This window comes from Lissotriton vulgaris, chromosome 1_1 (genome assembly GCF_964263255.1).
Source record: "Lissotriton vulgaris chromosome 1_1, aLisVul1.2, whole genome shotgun sequence".
Taxonomy (NCBI): domain Eukaryota; kingdom Metazoa; phylum Chordata; class Amphibia; order Caudata; family Salamandridae; genus Lissotriton; species Lissotriton vulgaris.
In genome coordinates this window covers 872,430,904-872,444,799 of record NC_141685.1, presented here as the reverse complement: position 1 = coordinate 872,444,799, position 13,896 = coordinate 872,430,904, and positions in this window count along the sequence as shown.

The following is a 13,896-nucleotide window of genomic DNA, read 5'->3' as shown; positions in this document are numbered from 1 at the left end:
ATCAGCTTTTCATTCATCAGAAATACAACAGTGCAGCTTTTGGCTCATAACAGATCAAATAGTGAATAGTGTATTGTCATCAAATGATGTGATATATTTAATTGAAGTATTTAGCCTTTTTTTATATAGCGCTGCTGGCGACATGGACGGGTACAAATAATATTTCGGATGTTCCTAATATCCTTCCCTAACCATCTAACGTGTATAATATAGTTTGTGAAACTAATTCTGAGTTCAGTAATAACTGAACGTGTTCCTAGTAGTGATATTATTAATGCCACCACGCACCCAGTTCTAACGAATAGCAGCACTTTCTTTCCACATTCACTTCTCAAAATATCCTCATCCGCTAAAAATACATTATTAATAATGATAATTATTATTATAACGTTACGTTTCATATCCTGACGCTGTGGTCTTCCAGACCATTCCCCCTTAACATAAAATATCTACAAATATGGACGATATATGATTCCTACCCCCTACAACCACGTCTTATGTATCATTTCTTGTACGAAGATTTACACACTTTCAGGATGTAGTGTGCCTCTTTGTGTGATGTAAAGCACTCTGACACCACATACTGGGATAAGTAGCGCTATAAAAGAATTAACTAAAACAAATAGTGGGCAGTGCTTAATTTGTGCCAGTGCTTAGCACCTGCACCTATTCCTCAGCACCGGCATTTATAGCACCAGTTAAGGACGCACTCATTTGGAAGGCACGCAATTTTCCTCAGAATCACAGGATGTTGAGCCACGCCGAGACTCGAACCCAGTTCCCCAGCTCTGAAATCGGCAGCTCTAACCAGCGTCGGATTAGTAACGGGGGCATTCGGGCAATGCCCGAGGGGCCGGGGTCCAAGTTCCTGCTGTGGACTGCTTTTGAGCAGCCTGAGGGCCGAATTGAGCGGTGTCTCTGTTGTTCGACTATCCCGCCAGCGGCCCAGTGGGTGTCTGAGTGGCCTTTCTGGAGGGAGATGGGCGCGCATTATCTCCCTTATAGCAGCAACAGGTACAGGTGTCACCCCTTTTCTTTCGCTGGGCCTCCCATTAATGTAGGCATACTGAGCGGGGCAGGGGGCCTGAGCAGAATTGGCCTCACTTGTTTTCAGGTGTGTTTCACTAGTGAAAACTGATAAGTGTATTCCCCCCCCCCCCCCCCCCTTTTTATGTAAAATTACGCTGAAGCAGTGATTTGAGGGAAGGCATTATGTTAATGTGGGCCGATTTTTTTATGCATGCCCGGGCCGATTTTTAATCCCAATCCAACCCTGGCTCTAACCATTAGGCGAAGTCCTCCCCAGAGTAATACGTGCCGGGGGTTCCAGTCAGGAGGCAGTTTGAACCAGCACATTTCTCCTGTTAGCGATGGCTCCTGAGGAGAGCCCCGGCACTTTTTATTTGACAATTTAACCACTGATAGTGGGTGATGTAAATCATTATTTGTGAAATTACTCATGCACACAGATAAATCTTGCAAATTTTTATCTCGCACATCTCTACATAGGGGGGTTTAACAGAGTCAAATGCTTGGCTCCAAGCCATAGTTTTTCTGAAGTCTTTTGAAGCGGTACGCTTTGTGCCTTTGTTCCTTTACATTGCATCAAGCATGTAAGTAATAAGCTGCAAATGTAAATGTAAAAATGTAAATTGATACTTGTATAGCGCACTACTCACCCGCAAGGGTCTCAAGGCGCTTGTACGGTATTGTACGAATACCTCTGTGGAACCCATCCTGGCTTTCCCTGTGAGGCTTCCACTCCTGGGCACCCCCAAGGTGGGGGCCAGGCATCCTAGCGCTGTTGGGGAGATTAAGCAAGCTATTGCCCAGAGTTGCAGAGTGGGACTCCATGATTGGAATAGGCACCGAGGCGAGAATGATCAGGTCTGTGGAATTTTTGAGCCCAAGACCCGCTGAGGCGGGGAATTGAACCCTGGTCCCGGGCCAGACCTCTTCATCAGGGTCTGCCGCTCTAACCATTGAGCACACTTCTCCAAATAACTCCCACCTAGGGAGACACTTGAGGAGACACTTGAACAAAAGAAAGACTGATGCCCCTTTAAATCAGGCTTTTGTTTTGGGCCCGGCTGCAAGTGAAAATAAGAAAGCTTCCTAACTGCCTGCACGTTGCTGCTCTGAATGGAATGCAAACAACGTTCATGAGTTCTGTCTCTCCTCTATGTTTCAAAAAATATGTCTATTTCTCAGACTTAACTCATCTGTATGTTTGCATCAGGAACTGAGAAATACTCAGTCAATCAAAAGTTTGGATTATATAACTTGGTAACGGGTTTGGGGAAGCTATGGCCATTATCCAGGCCCTAGATTGTGCATTTTTGTATGTATTAAAATTAAACTAGACATTGTAACACTGGCAGCTACATGTTTTAAATGTGTAATTATTTGTGACTCGGCTGAGCTTGCAGATAGTTCATGATTTTAATGGTATATTTATATGTTTTGTTTTTGTTGCGATACAGCCCAGAAGAAGTCCTTTTTGGGCCGAAACGCGTCGGCTGTTCTCTCTTACAAATGGAACAATAAATAAAAATCTTTTTTGAAAAAATTGGACATTACTTTCTGTATCTTTTGTAACAAACTTGTGACTTAGTTTGTACTATTTCTATATGTTGTGCACCTGTGCTTTTAAATTCAACGTGCATGTGCTGTTCAGGGCGAGACTGGCTGTAGATGGCACTGGGCATTTCCCCGGTGGGCCGCCAGGGTGGGGGCTGGTTTTAGGCCCTTGGCGGGCCGTTTTTGTTACCGGGGGACTTTAATATTGCCCCCAGTAACAAAATCGGCTGTAACCGGCCCTTGTATACAGCTCGGCCGCACCCCCTCAGCCGCCCCAGGGCGGCCAGCCAAGCAGTTTGACAGTGCCAGTTTCGGTTCCCAGTCCGGCCCTGGTGCTGTTGAATTGCCACCTCTTGCCGAAAAATGACACCAGAAGAAATTCAGCATGTTTCCCTGGGTCGGCCGTATCCCAGTTCCAATCCTGAAAGAGTAGCTGGAACAGGGGTCCAGTGCAATGCCCTTACTGTCCAACACCGTGGACCTTTCAGATGATTGTGGAATGCTAAGGAGTGGACAAGTGAAATAACCATGGTATCAACAGGAAGACCAAGGAGCGTATATGTGAAATGATTGTGGTGTCAACATGAACGCTAAGGAGAAGGTATTATATTTATTTCAATAAGATGACGTAAGTGGGAGGGGTACTGCCAGACATGGGTCACTCTCTCACCAGGGACAAGAAGTTAAGTAGTACCTCATTGGGGATGTCAGACTGTGGAAAACGATAATTTTCAGTTAAACATAAGCGGCGTTCATTTACGATCGCCACAGCCACTGTTAAAAGCTAAGTGAAGATCGTGAAACATTGCTAGCGCCATCTTGCCTAACAAGAGCCATCGTATGCACGTAAGCGGCACCCATTTCGTACATTGCTGCTCACCAGCACTTCACCCTGGCCTCGCTATCATCCCCCGCGCTCTGACAGCCCCCAAGCACACATGCTAGAGTCATAAAGCATCCTCAGCGTGACCTAGCCCCGGAGCCACTTCCTGTGCTGAACACCCATGCCCTTTCATCCCCCACGCACAAACAGGCCCATCGATAACCTCCTCCCCTGCACCTGGCTGTTCGATCCGGTCCCAGGCAATAACCAGCCCCTGCGGATACAGTTTATTGCCCCCGTACAGTAGGAACTTGCTCCCCATCAAAGGGGTCAGAATTATTCAATGCCACAACCCTCTTAGATCTGACTGATTCCGCATACTTCAGACCCTGCCGAAATGCCCAGCTGCGCGTAAACAATCACCTGCTGATACCGGGGTGGGGGGCATTTGCTGTTGGGTATGTGTGGGAACTAGTTGGAAGTGGGGATTCTGGGGATGTAATAAACTACTGTCAGGAATGTGAAAAGCTAAGATTAATACAGTCATTCCATCCATCACATATTTGTTCTCAGTAGGGCACCATCAATGGAGAAGTCTGCCTGAAGATCAGAATGTGCATACCGCTTACCTGACAGACTGGTGATGTGAGGTGAGTCCAGAAATTAAAAGATGTCTACCTTTGGTTACGTCGAAGACAACTGCTTGCATTATCCATAGAGTATCGAATACATAGATACAGAAGGATGCTAGACAGCAGATGTATTTATTAGATGGAAGAACAACTAACTTACCTTCAGTAATGCTGTTTCTGGTGGATGCTAGTTTCTAACTAGATTCAAGACTGGATCTGAAACCTTGCAATTGTTCCTGCGCACAACAGGTCGCACACATGACACCTACTGATCTGACTACCTTCAGTCCTGCAGAAATCTTGTACCCATTTGCTTCCCGAGATAAATGGTTTGTTGGTCAAGGAGCGGGTGTGGTGAAACCCTATTCAAGCTACAGCCACAATCCTTGTCAGGGTGAACCACAAAAAGCCACTGAATTAACTTGTGACTAATTCTCTGGTACATTGTCACAAAAGCAGTCAGACTTGACTTGGAAGCAACATGTAAAGAATTTGTGCAGCACACAAACAGTAATAAAGTGAAAACACAACACAAGAAAAATCCCACACCAATTTAGAGAAAATGAACAAAATGTAATACATTATTTGACACCAAAATGATAAAATTCCAATCAGTATAGTTGGAGATACTAAGTTTTAAAGATTTCAGGTAAGTATATCGCCTAACAGCACAAAGCTCCACTCCTAGTTATCTGTTCCTGCAAGACTGGGTGAAAGTCATAAATTCAGCCTGACCTTGGAGTGCGGGCTGGTTTCAGGGACCAGATTAGTCCAGCTGAAAAAGTTACCTTCTAAAGTCCAGTGCAAAGAGTTACCTTGGCATTGGAAGAGCAGGAAGAGCGTCATGGATTGTAGTCGCGGTAGCACGAAGAGCATCATGGGCGTCACAGATAGTCATCGCTGTATAGATTTGCACTGGCAGTCACCGCGGACTGTCGATGATGTAATGGAAGTGCAGATCTTGCGTTACCGTTTGTTGCTGGTGGTCACTGTACCCTGAAGAGTCGGGTTCACCAGAGCCTGCATTGGTGGATGTCACGAGAGGCAAGTTCTTGGTGGGGAAAACCCATTCCCAGTTGCAGAGAGCCAAAAACTTCAGGCTCTTTTTCTTCAAGGAAGAATTCAACTGATGTCACACCACGGGTCCAGGTCCTGAGAGGCACCTTGTGGGGATAAGGGACTCACTCCTGCCGAGGCCAGCAGGGCGCAGGCAGGTTCCGTTGCAGGTCCAGGCAGCTGGGCTGATGCAGGGAGGCCTTCAGGAGCTTGCTATGTACCTGTAGCTCTGCCAGGAGGTCAGTAAGCTGACCCTTGCAGTCACTTCAGCCAAGGACGAAGGGTGCCGGTCTAGTCTTCCTTCTCAGCAAGCAAGGCAGCAGGTGTCCTTTTTCTGTTGTATCCACAGGTCTAGGAGTGTACTGAAGAGTTGGTCTGAGGGTCCCCATTTTATACCCGCTGCCTACTTTGAAGTGGGAGAAGCTTCTGAGGTTTCCCCCTACAGAGGTGTTTGGAATTTCCTGCCTCCCTGCTCTGTTACCAGTCTGTCTGGGGGCACAACAGGCTAGTGTGAAGTCCTCTGTGTGTGCGTTGAGGCAGTTCCATTGAATTGCAAGTCTGGTAAATGACTGCTCCGACCCCTCATTCATCCGGGGATAGTCCCTCCTGCCAACACCCAGACCCTCCTTTGTGAAACTGTCTAGGAGGAGTACAGAAAGGCCAAATCCTAACTTCAGCTAGTCACGTGACCCAGGAACAAGCCCTCTTACTAATGGCTCTATTTAAAATTATATCACTGCTGTGCTTGGTTTAAGTACTTCAAAATTTCCAATATGACATCCCCAAATCATTCTGTCAAACACTGCAGTCGACCATGACTAAGTTCCTATGGACAAACACCCACCCAAGGATTGCTTTCTGCAAACTTTATTACTGGCTGCTCAAGTGGTGCCAACAATGACTGGTTCTTTGCTGACAGATCAGTATGTATGTATGTATGTAGGTGTACTTATAGAGCGCAGTCCTGTCACCCAAAGGGCATCCTGGTGCTTGAACTTCGGGCGGTCACACTTTTCACTGCTCAAACATTTCTAGGAAAGAGATACGTTTTTAACGCTTTCCTGAACGGAAAGTAGTCCCTGTGGCTTCTCAAGGAGAGTGGCAGGGAGTTCCAGAGTTTGGCCGCTGCAACACTAAATGTGCGGCCACCCATCCTGACTCTCTGAAACCTTGGGACCACAAGCAGTTGTGCCGAAGAGGAGCGGAGGGGCCGCATGGTGGATCAGTCACGTGGTGGACCAAATGGCATAGCATGGTAACAGCAGAAACACCTCTATGGAATGGGAATTGGCATCGCCATTCAGCACAAATAGAGGGTTTTCGCCAATATGACGCCATCAGAATGGAACAGAACTATGTAATTGTTTGCTTACCAACATACCTACACCTTATACTTTTCTTCACCCATGAACTTGGTTGTGTTTTTTCCACATGGAGGTCACCCTGCACAATCAGTGTTTATATTTTTATATCTCAGAAGTGTTCTATGATATGAAAAAATAAATACACTGCTATTTACACTGGAAATAACTTCTTTGCTTGCTATCGCTGTAAGAATTTCAGATCCAGTATTTTTTTTTGTTATAAATGAGTTCTGTGTGAGCTATTGTGTTTCGTATGCAGATTAATAACCCAGGTTCACATGGATATTTGGTTTGTTCTTATTTGTCAAGGAAACAGTGGTAAAAATGGCAGCATTATCACAGGCTTAGGCTTCCAAAAGCTGTACTATCCCAGGCTTAGGAGACAGCAGGCAGCAATATCTCCAACCTAGAGTAGAACAAGGCAGCAATAGACTAGGCCTAAAGTACACCAATACAGAACTACCTCAGGCCTAATAGAGCAAGACAGTACTATCCCAGGCCTGGGGTAGAGCAAGGCAGGCCTAACTCACATGGGAATGGTTTGCATATGACACACACCTGGACTCTCCTAGTTGTAATCGTGCTGACTAAAGGAATTAAGGGATCATCTCTGTAATCACCAAGAACTTATTTACAAAAAATAAAAATATATTAAGTTACATTTTATTGTTAATAGGTTTCCAAATGTTGGAAAAATGTATCATATAACACATCAAAAGAAGTAGAAATTATATTACAGATAAAGTATTTTGCACAATCGCAATACAGTAAGCTAAAACCATATGTACAAACAGATTTTTCAGCCAACACATATTTTGCGAAACCCGATTGCTCTCTCAAACCTCAAAAAATGTAGTTGTAATATAATCTGTACTTCTTTTGCGTTATATACGTTTTCCAATATTTTTCATGAAACATTAAAGTTTGTACAATTTATCAAGACACTCAAATTGTCAATGATTACAAATCTTCAAGTCCCCAAATGTATGCTGCACCACTCTACTCCATGCCCCTGCACTTTACTCTAATCACTGCACTCTACGCCACTGCGCCCTACAAAAATGGATTTTACACCACTTTACTCAAAACCAATGCACTCTAAGCCAGTCTACTCTTTATCACTGCACGGTACGCCACTATACTTTACAACACCCTACTTTGCAACACCATTGTACTCTACATCACTGCACTCGCACCACTCTATTCTACTCTGTATCACTGTAGTCTACGTCACTCTACTCTATGGCACTGCACTCTCAACCACTGAACTCTATGCTACTTTACTGCACTCTATGCCACTGCACTCTACTCTGCACCACTCTATGCCACTACACTCTGTATCACTCCACTCTATGCCTCTCTACTCCACTCTGCACCACTTTACTCTTTGCCACTGCACTCTACACCACTCCAGTCTAAGCCACTCTACTCTGCAACACTGCACTCTATGCAAATGCACTCTACTCTGTACCACTCCACTCTATGCCAGTGTACTCTACGCCACTTAACTCTACTCTTAAAGAATCTTCTCTATGTGACTGCAACCTATGCCACTGAACTCTACACAACTGTATGCGACTCTATGCCACTGCACTCTGTGCCACTGCAATCTGAGCCAATTTACTCTACATCACTATATACTATACCAACTACTCTGCACTACTGCACTCTACACCACTATACTCTACATCACTCTACACCATTGCACTCTATGTTACTGCACTCTACACCACCCTATTCTACTCTGCACTATTGTACTCTACACCACTCTACTCTATACCACTCTACTCTACTCTAGACCACATCACTGCACTCTACGACACTCTACTCTGCATGATCACACTCTCTACCACAGAGCTCTATGCCACTGTACTCCATGCCACGCCACTCTATCACATGACATTCCACTCAACTACAGAAATCTATGCTACTCCACGACAATCTAATCCACTTTGTAGACACAAGGAGATTAAGTGTTTTGCTCAGGGTCACAGAATGTTGAGTTGATTCTGGTATTTAAACTTCATTCCCCAGTTCCAAATTCAGCAGCTCAAGCCATTAAGCCACATTTAGGCAGTTAGTATTGGGGTCAGTGGCTGCTTGTGATCTTTGAAAGTAGGGGGGTATAAAACCGTCCATAAGTTTACCCCATTTGTAAATTAATTTGCTTCATTCATACTCACTCCATCTCACATTTAGACCCAGATTAACAACCATTTTGTGCTGGTTTGCGTCACTTTTGTGATGCAAATCCAGTGAAAAAAAGGTGTTTTGCACTGCAAAGTTGTCTTAATGCAACGCAAAGCGCTGCTTAATGTTACTCTGCGTCAAGGTGGCATTCCCATGCAACAACCCATGTTTTTTCACGTGAAACCAGCAGCCGCCATCCATACGGGCTGAGGGGCACCCCGCACCTTTTTCTAGGCAAGAAGATTGTCTGTCAGGCTCAACAAAGGTCAGTCTAACAACAACTCTTCTTGTTCGGGTCAGGCAGCCAGGAGCTAGACATGTGCTAAATGCACATGCTCCTGGCTGCCCGAGCTGAACTTTGCTAGACTGAGGATTTCAAAGCCCTGTGGGCGTGACCTCCACAGCCTGGTAAAAGTGCCTCGAGGCCCTCCCCTTGTGATGAGGGAGAGCGTTACCAACTGCCTCAGACCTGGGCGCTTCAGATTTGAGCATGAAGAGCCCAGGGCAGAGTGTCAATCAGTGACACCTTGTCACAGAGTGGGTGGAGTCAGCAGTCTCACTCTATGACAAAGTTGGAACTGCTGCCTTTGCTCTTTAGCTGACCTCCGAGGCTTGGGACTGCTGCCTTCCCACATAGGTGGACCTTAGGTCATGGGGTAAGGCAGCAGTCCCAACTCTCCTGGGACCTCCAAGGATTCCCTCTCGAAGAGTTGCGGTTAAGGTAAGCTTTATGTTTTTTTGGTGAGTGCGCCTGTGTATGTATGAAAGTATGTGTATTTATTAATGAGTGTTATGAATGAGTGTGTGTTCATGTATGAATGCATGGGTGTGAGTGAGGTGTATGTGTGGCCCCCCTTCCCTGGTAAAATTACCATCCGCCATTGCTTGAAACCCTATCTACTAACCAAATAGCAGTGCTTTGTGCCAAAAAACACTTGAAAGCAAGCATTAAAATGGAGAAATGCTAACATTTCCCACTTTGCATGTGTACTGCACTGTACAGCAGAGATGATCTGAAGTAGGAAGAGTTTTATAGTTAGTCAAAGCATAGTATTTTGTAATTGAAGGGCACCCTTCCAGTAAAAAACCTATGCTAGACTCCAGGCCCGGACTGGCCATAGCGGGCACCGGGCAATCCCCCGGTGCGTCGCAAGGGTGGGGGCCAGTTTTGGGCCCCTGGGAGCCGGCAAAGAGCTCGGTCGCACCCACAACCCCCCTGACTGGGTAGGGGGGGGGGGGGGCGGCGGAGCCCTTTGCCAGGGCCGGGTTTGGTTCCCAGTCCGGCCCTGCTAGACTCATGCAGATACCTTTGCCCTATGGCGCCAAGGTGTGTGCGTGGCACTCAGCAGCCTCATTTTGTGCCAGCGCTAGACAAAAATGGCAGGATAGTGTCATATCTTTGAAGATATGGATCTTTCTGATCTCTCATGCAATAAAGCAACTTTGCGTGCTGCGCTGTGTTCTATTAAAGTTTTGATAATGTGGGTCTTAGTTTCTTTTCCCTCGTTCACTCTAACTCACATTCTCTCAATTGCTCATTCTCACTCATACTTACTCCCACTCACTGTTACTCACGCACAAAAATACTCATAATCACTGGGTCTCATTCTCAAATACTAACACACTTACACAAACTCACTAATTCTGGGCCCAGGTGCAACTGCACCTGCAGCACCATTGGTAGACACACCTACAACTCACTTCCACTCCCTCTCACAACCCCAGTCACACATTCTGACACACTCATACCCCTTCACTCACTCCCTCATACTCACTTTCACTTATTCATACATAGTCCCAAACTCTGATTCTCCCTTTCACTCTCATTGACACTCTTAAACACACCCACATACACATGTTCTCTCAATACCATTCACTCTCAATCACTCACAAACACTTACACACATGCATAGAGAAATGACATTTTTGTTTTATTTACTTAGCAGGCAACTGGAAAGCTCCATGGCAGCAGCAAAGCAGGAATGTGGCGCTGGACATTGGAACCAGCAAGCCATGATTCACAACGAGGAGCCAGACGGAGCAGCCAGGGCCGTTTCTAGGTGTTTTGCCGCCCTAGGCGAGAATTGAAAAATGCCCCCCCTCCCTTTTACTACGATCTTTCTCGCCCCCGTCATCCGTGCTAGAAGAATTATTCCATGTACCTGGAGAACACTGTATAGGCCACAGACGCTACTACATACATTTCCTCTCTCAGCATCATTGTAGACGCACCAGCCAGAGCGAACCCTTCCCAGCTCTGGAAGAACGTCGAATCATAAGAGCCAGGCCCCTCGCCAGGAGGCCACTGCAGCTTGCAGCACCCATTGCCCCTTGCGAGTGTTGCCAATGACAGTACAAACACAACTAGTAATCATCACACCCCTACAGAGTGACAATTCAGAATATTCCAAGTTCTGTTCAATTTCGAATATTTCTGTCTGTTCGTGGCTGCAATTTTATAGAATTTGACATGCGCTTACCGATAAATAAAGTTCCTGTGTTTCCATTTTGAACCAAAATGGAGTTGGTACATGAATTGTCCAAAAGAATAGGAACTTGGGGGCACATGCATCATTGCACCCGTTTGCGATTCCTAAATTGCGAAAATTAAGGAATCGCAATTTAGAAATCGCAAACAGCAATGCATGATTAAATCGCAAATATTTTTGCGAATTCTTAATTTTCCTTAATTGCGATTCACATTTTGTGAATCGCAATTAAGGTAAACCTTCCCATTGATTCGTATGGGCCAAAAGGCCCATAGGAATCAATGGGAAGGCATTAACATTTTGCGATTTTCATTTTGCGAATCGCAATTTGTTAATGCATTTCAAGGGTGGTGAGGGGGGTCATATACATCATCTCGTAATCGGGGCCACCAAAAGGAACATTCCGCACTCACAATGGTTTTATACATTCCCATGTGCCCCCCCAACATGGAATCGTGGGTCCAGGCTAATTATTCAATTAAAGAAAAAGAGCCTTGCCAAAGAAAAATACATTTCGGGCCTACAGATTCAGCTTACTTAAGAAATCACAAATATGCCTCTTCTTGTACTTATATCTAATTAGGCCTTTACACATTTATTCTTTTACTGATTTTTCCCTTCACTTCTGACAGTTAGTATTGGTTCTCGTTTACCACCTAAAGTACAAATATGCATATGTTCATTAACTGCATATAGTCTCAAGATGTTTAAGATATCCATCCGATTAGACAGGGAGCACTTGCCATTTGTAAAAAATCACTCTCAATCTTGAAAGTTCCCTCGTGGGGTTAATAATGATAAAATCTGGGAGCCTGTCCGGTATCCCACTTAGTCCAAAGCATCCACCACCTTTTTACATGTAGCGTGACACTCGTTCCTATTTGAGGAAATAAAGGACCCATGACCTTCTAAACATTACATTTCAGCCATCCTGTACAGGAAAATCCCCTTACCAAGATTATAAGTCTATGGCTAGATTCTTTACTGTCTGTCTGTGTCGTAGTAACACATTATGCATTCCCTTCCCGCATCTATTTGCAAAAGGGATCGTTTTTCACTTTTCACCAGCGAGTCAAAAACTCACTAATATTTTGCCTCCACGTTCCGATCGACATTACTAAACACAGAATGCAAAATGAGATCGACAGTAACTTTAAGGGGCGTTACTGGCCCCTTGTATTTAACTTTACCAAAACAAACGCTGGGCATATTACACAGACTGCACAACCTTTGTATCTCAAACCGGGAATACATATAAAACTGCTTTAATGTAGACAAGCTATTTATGCGCACTGTTTATGATTTGGCATGCTCTGCTAGCCCGATAAATACTGGCCCTCTGAACTTAGTTATTATCACACAGTCTTTGAATTACGTCCGTACACCGCCCCACCACATTTATTATTCTCATATCGGGTCACACTAATTTATGGCATGTAATCGTTTCTCACCTTATCAGCGCGTAACGTCTGCCAACACGGGGGTTCTATTCATTCATGCGAAAACGGAACTCACTATGTTCCCGTTATTTCCTTGCACTCCACTTATAGGTGCTGCTGTTGCCTGCATGTTTTTTGCCGCCCCCCACCTCTTGCCGCCCTAGGCGGCCGCCTAGTCCTGCCTAATGGCAGAAACGGCCCTGGGAGCAGCAAGGAAAGGTTTGAAAAGGGAAGACCCACCTCAATACCTCTCCCAACTTCTTGATAGGACTGGAAGCAAAGTCCAATCAGAAGCTGAGACAGTGCTGGGGTCCTGCCCCTGCTAATATGTGTAGCTTCCAATTGGCCTCAGTGATACACTGACGTGCGTCCTCACAGCCACATTTTAGCAGGCATGCACAGTATGTCTGCTAATCAAAATAGATTGTGCCCGTGTGAGCAGATTGTAGTTGCGCTATGCCCTTAGACATGAGCAATCCAGATATCCAGCTACAGATTGCTTTATTTTAAAACAAAGCTCTGTGGGTGGGTCATGTCCTGAGTCCCCTCCTCCTCCTCTTGTCATCAGTCAGAAGCCTGTAGAGGAGGCAGAGAGGGCTGACCTGCGCACCAGCAGTGTTTGTGAAAACACAAAACTCATGTTTTCATGAGCACTGCTAAATTAATAAAATAGCTCAGGGGTCTCGCAGGAAGCAAGGGGGCTGCACCCTGAAGCCCCCAATAAGGAGTCGCTGCTGATTGGCGTCAAGGTGGTGGCTTCACAATTTATGTCATGTGCTACAGTTACACGTACAGCCCCTATGCATGTATCATTGCAGTGCAGCACCTCACTGTGCTAATCTGCCTCAAAGTTGCTCTTTTGCTGAGTGTGGTACAGCTAGACATGCGCACCACAGCAGGGACACACATATGATGCATCTTTCTCCTAAGCACAGCCAAGAGCTGCTGGGTTCTGAACTCTCACATTTCACCTCCCAGAAGGTCCTTGTGTGAATCTCGCACTTTGGGTTTGGTGGACGGATTTATTAAAGACTGAAGAGGGGGATCAGAAAGACAATGTGGATCCACAGAACCTGACACTTCTCCCACCAAAGCTTTCTGCCACAGCAACATGGTGTTCCCCTGTCTGCTGTGCTCTCATGTGTCCAACCATTTGATCATTCCTACCATCTCTGCAAGTGGCAGCTGGTGGTTGGAAAGTCTTGAGCCAAAGAGAGAACAGTGCCTGGTCTAAATCCAAGATACAGTCACATTTCAAAGGATCAAAACCATTAAGTGTGGACCCATGGGTCAACACACATACTTCAGAGACATGGTCCACCT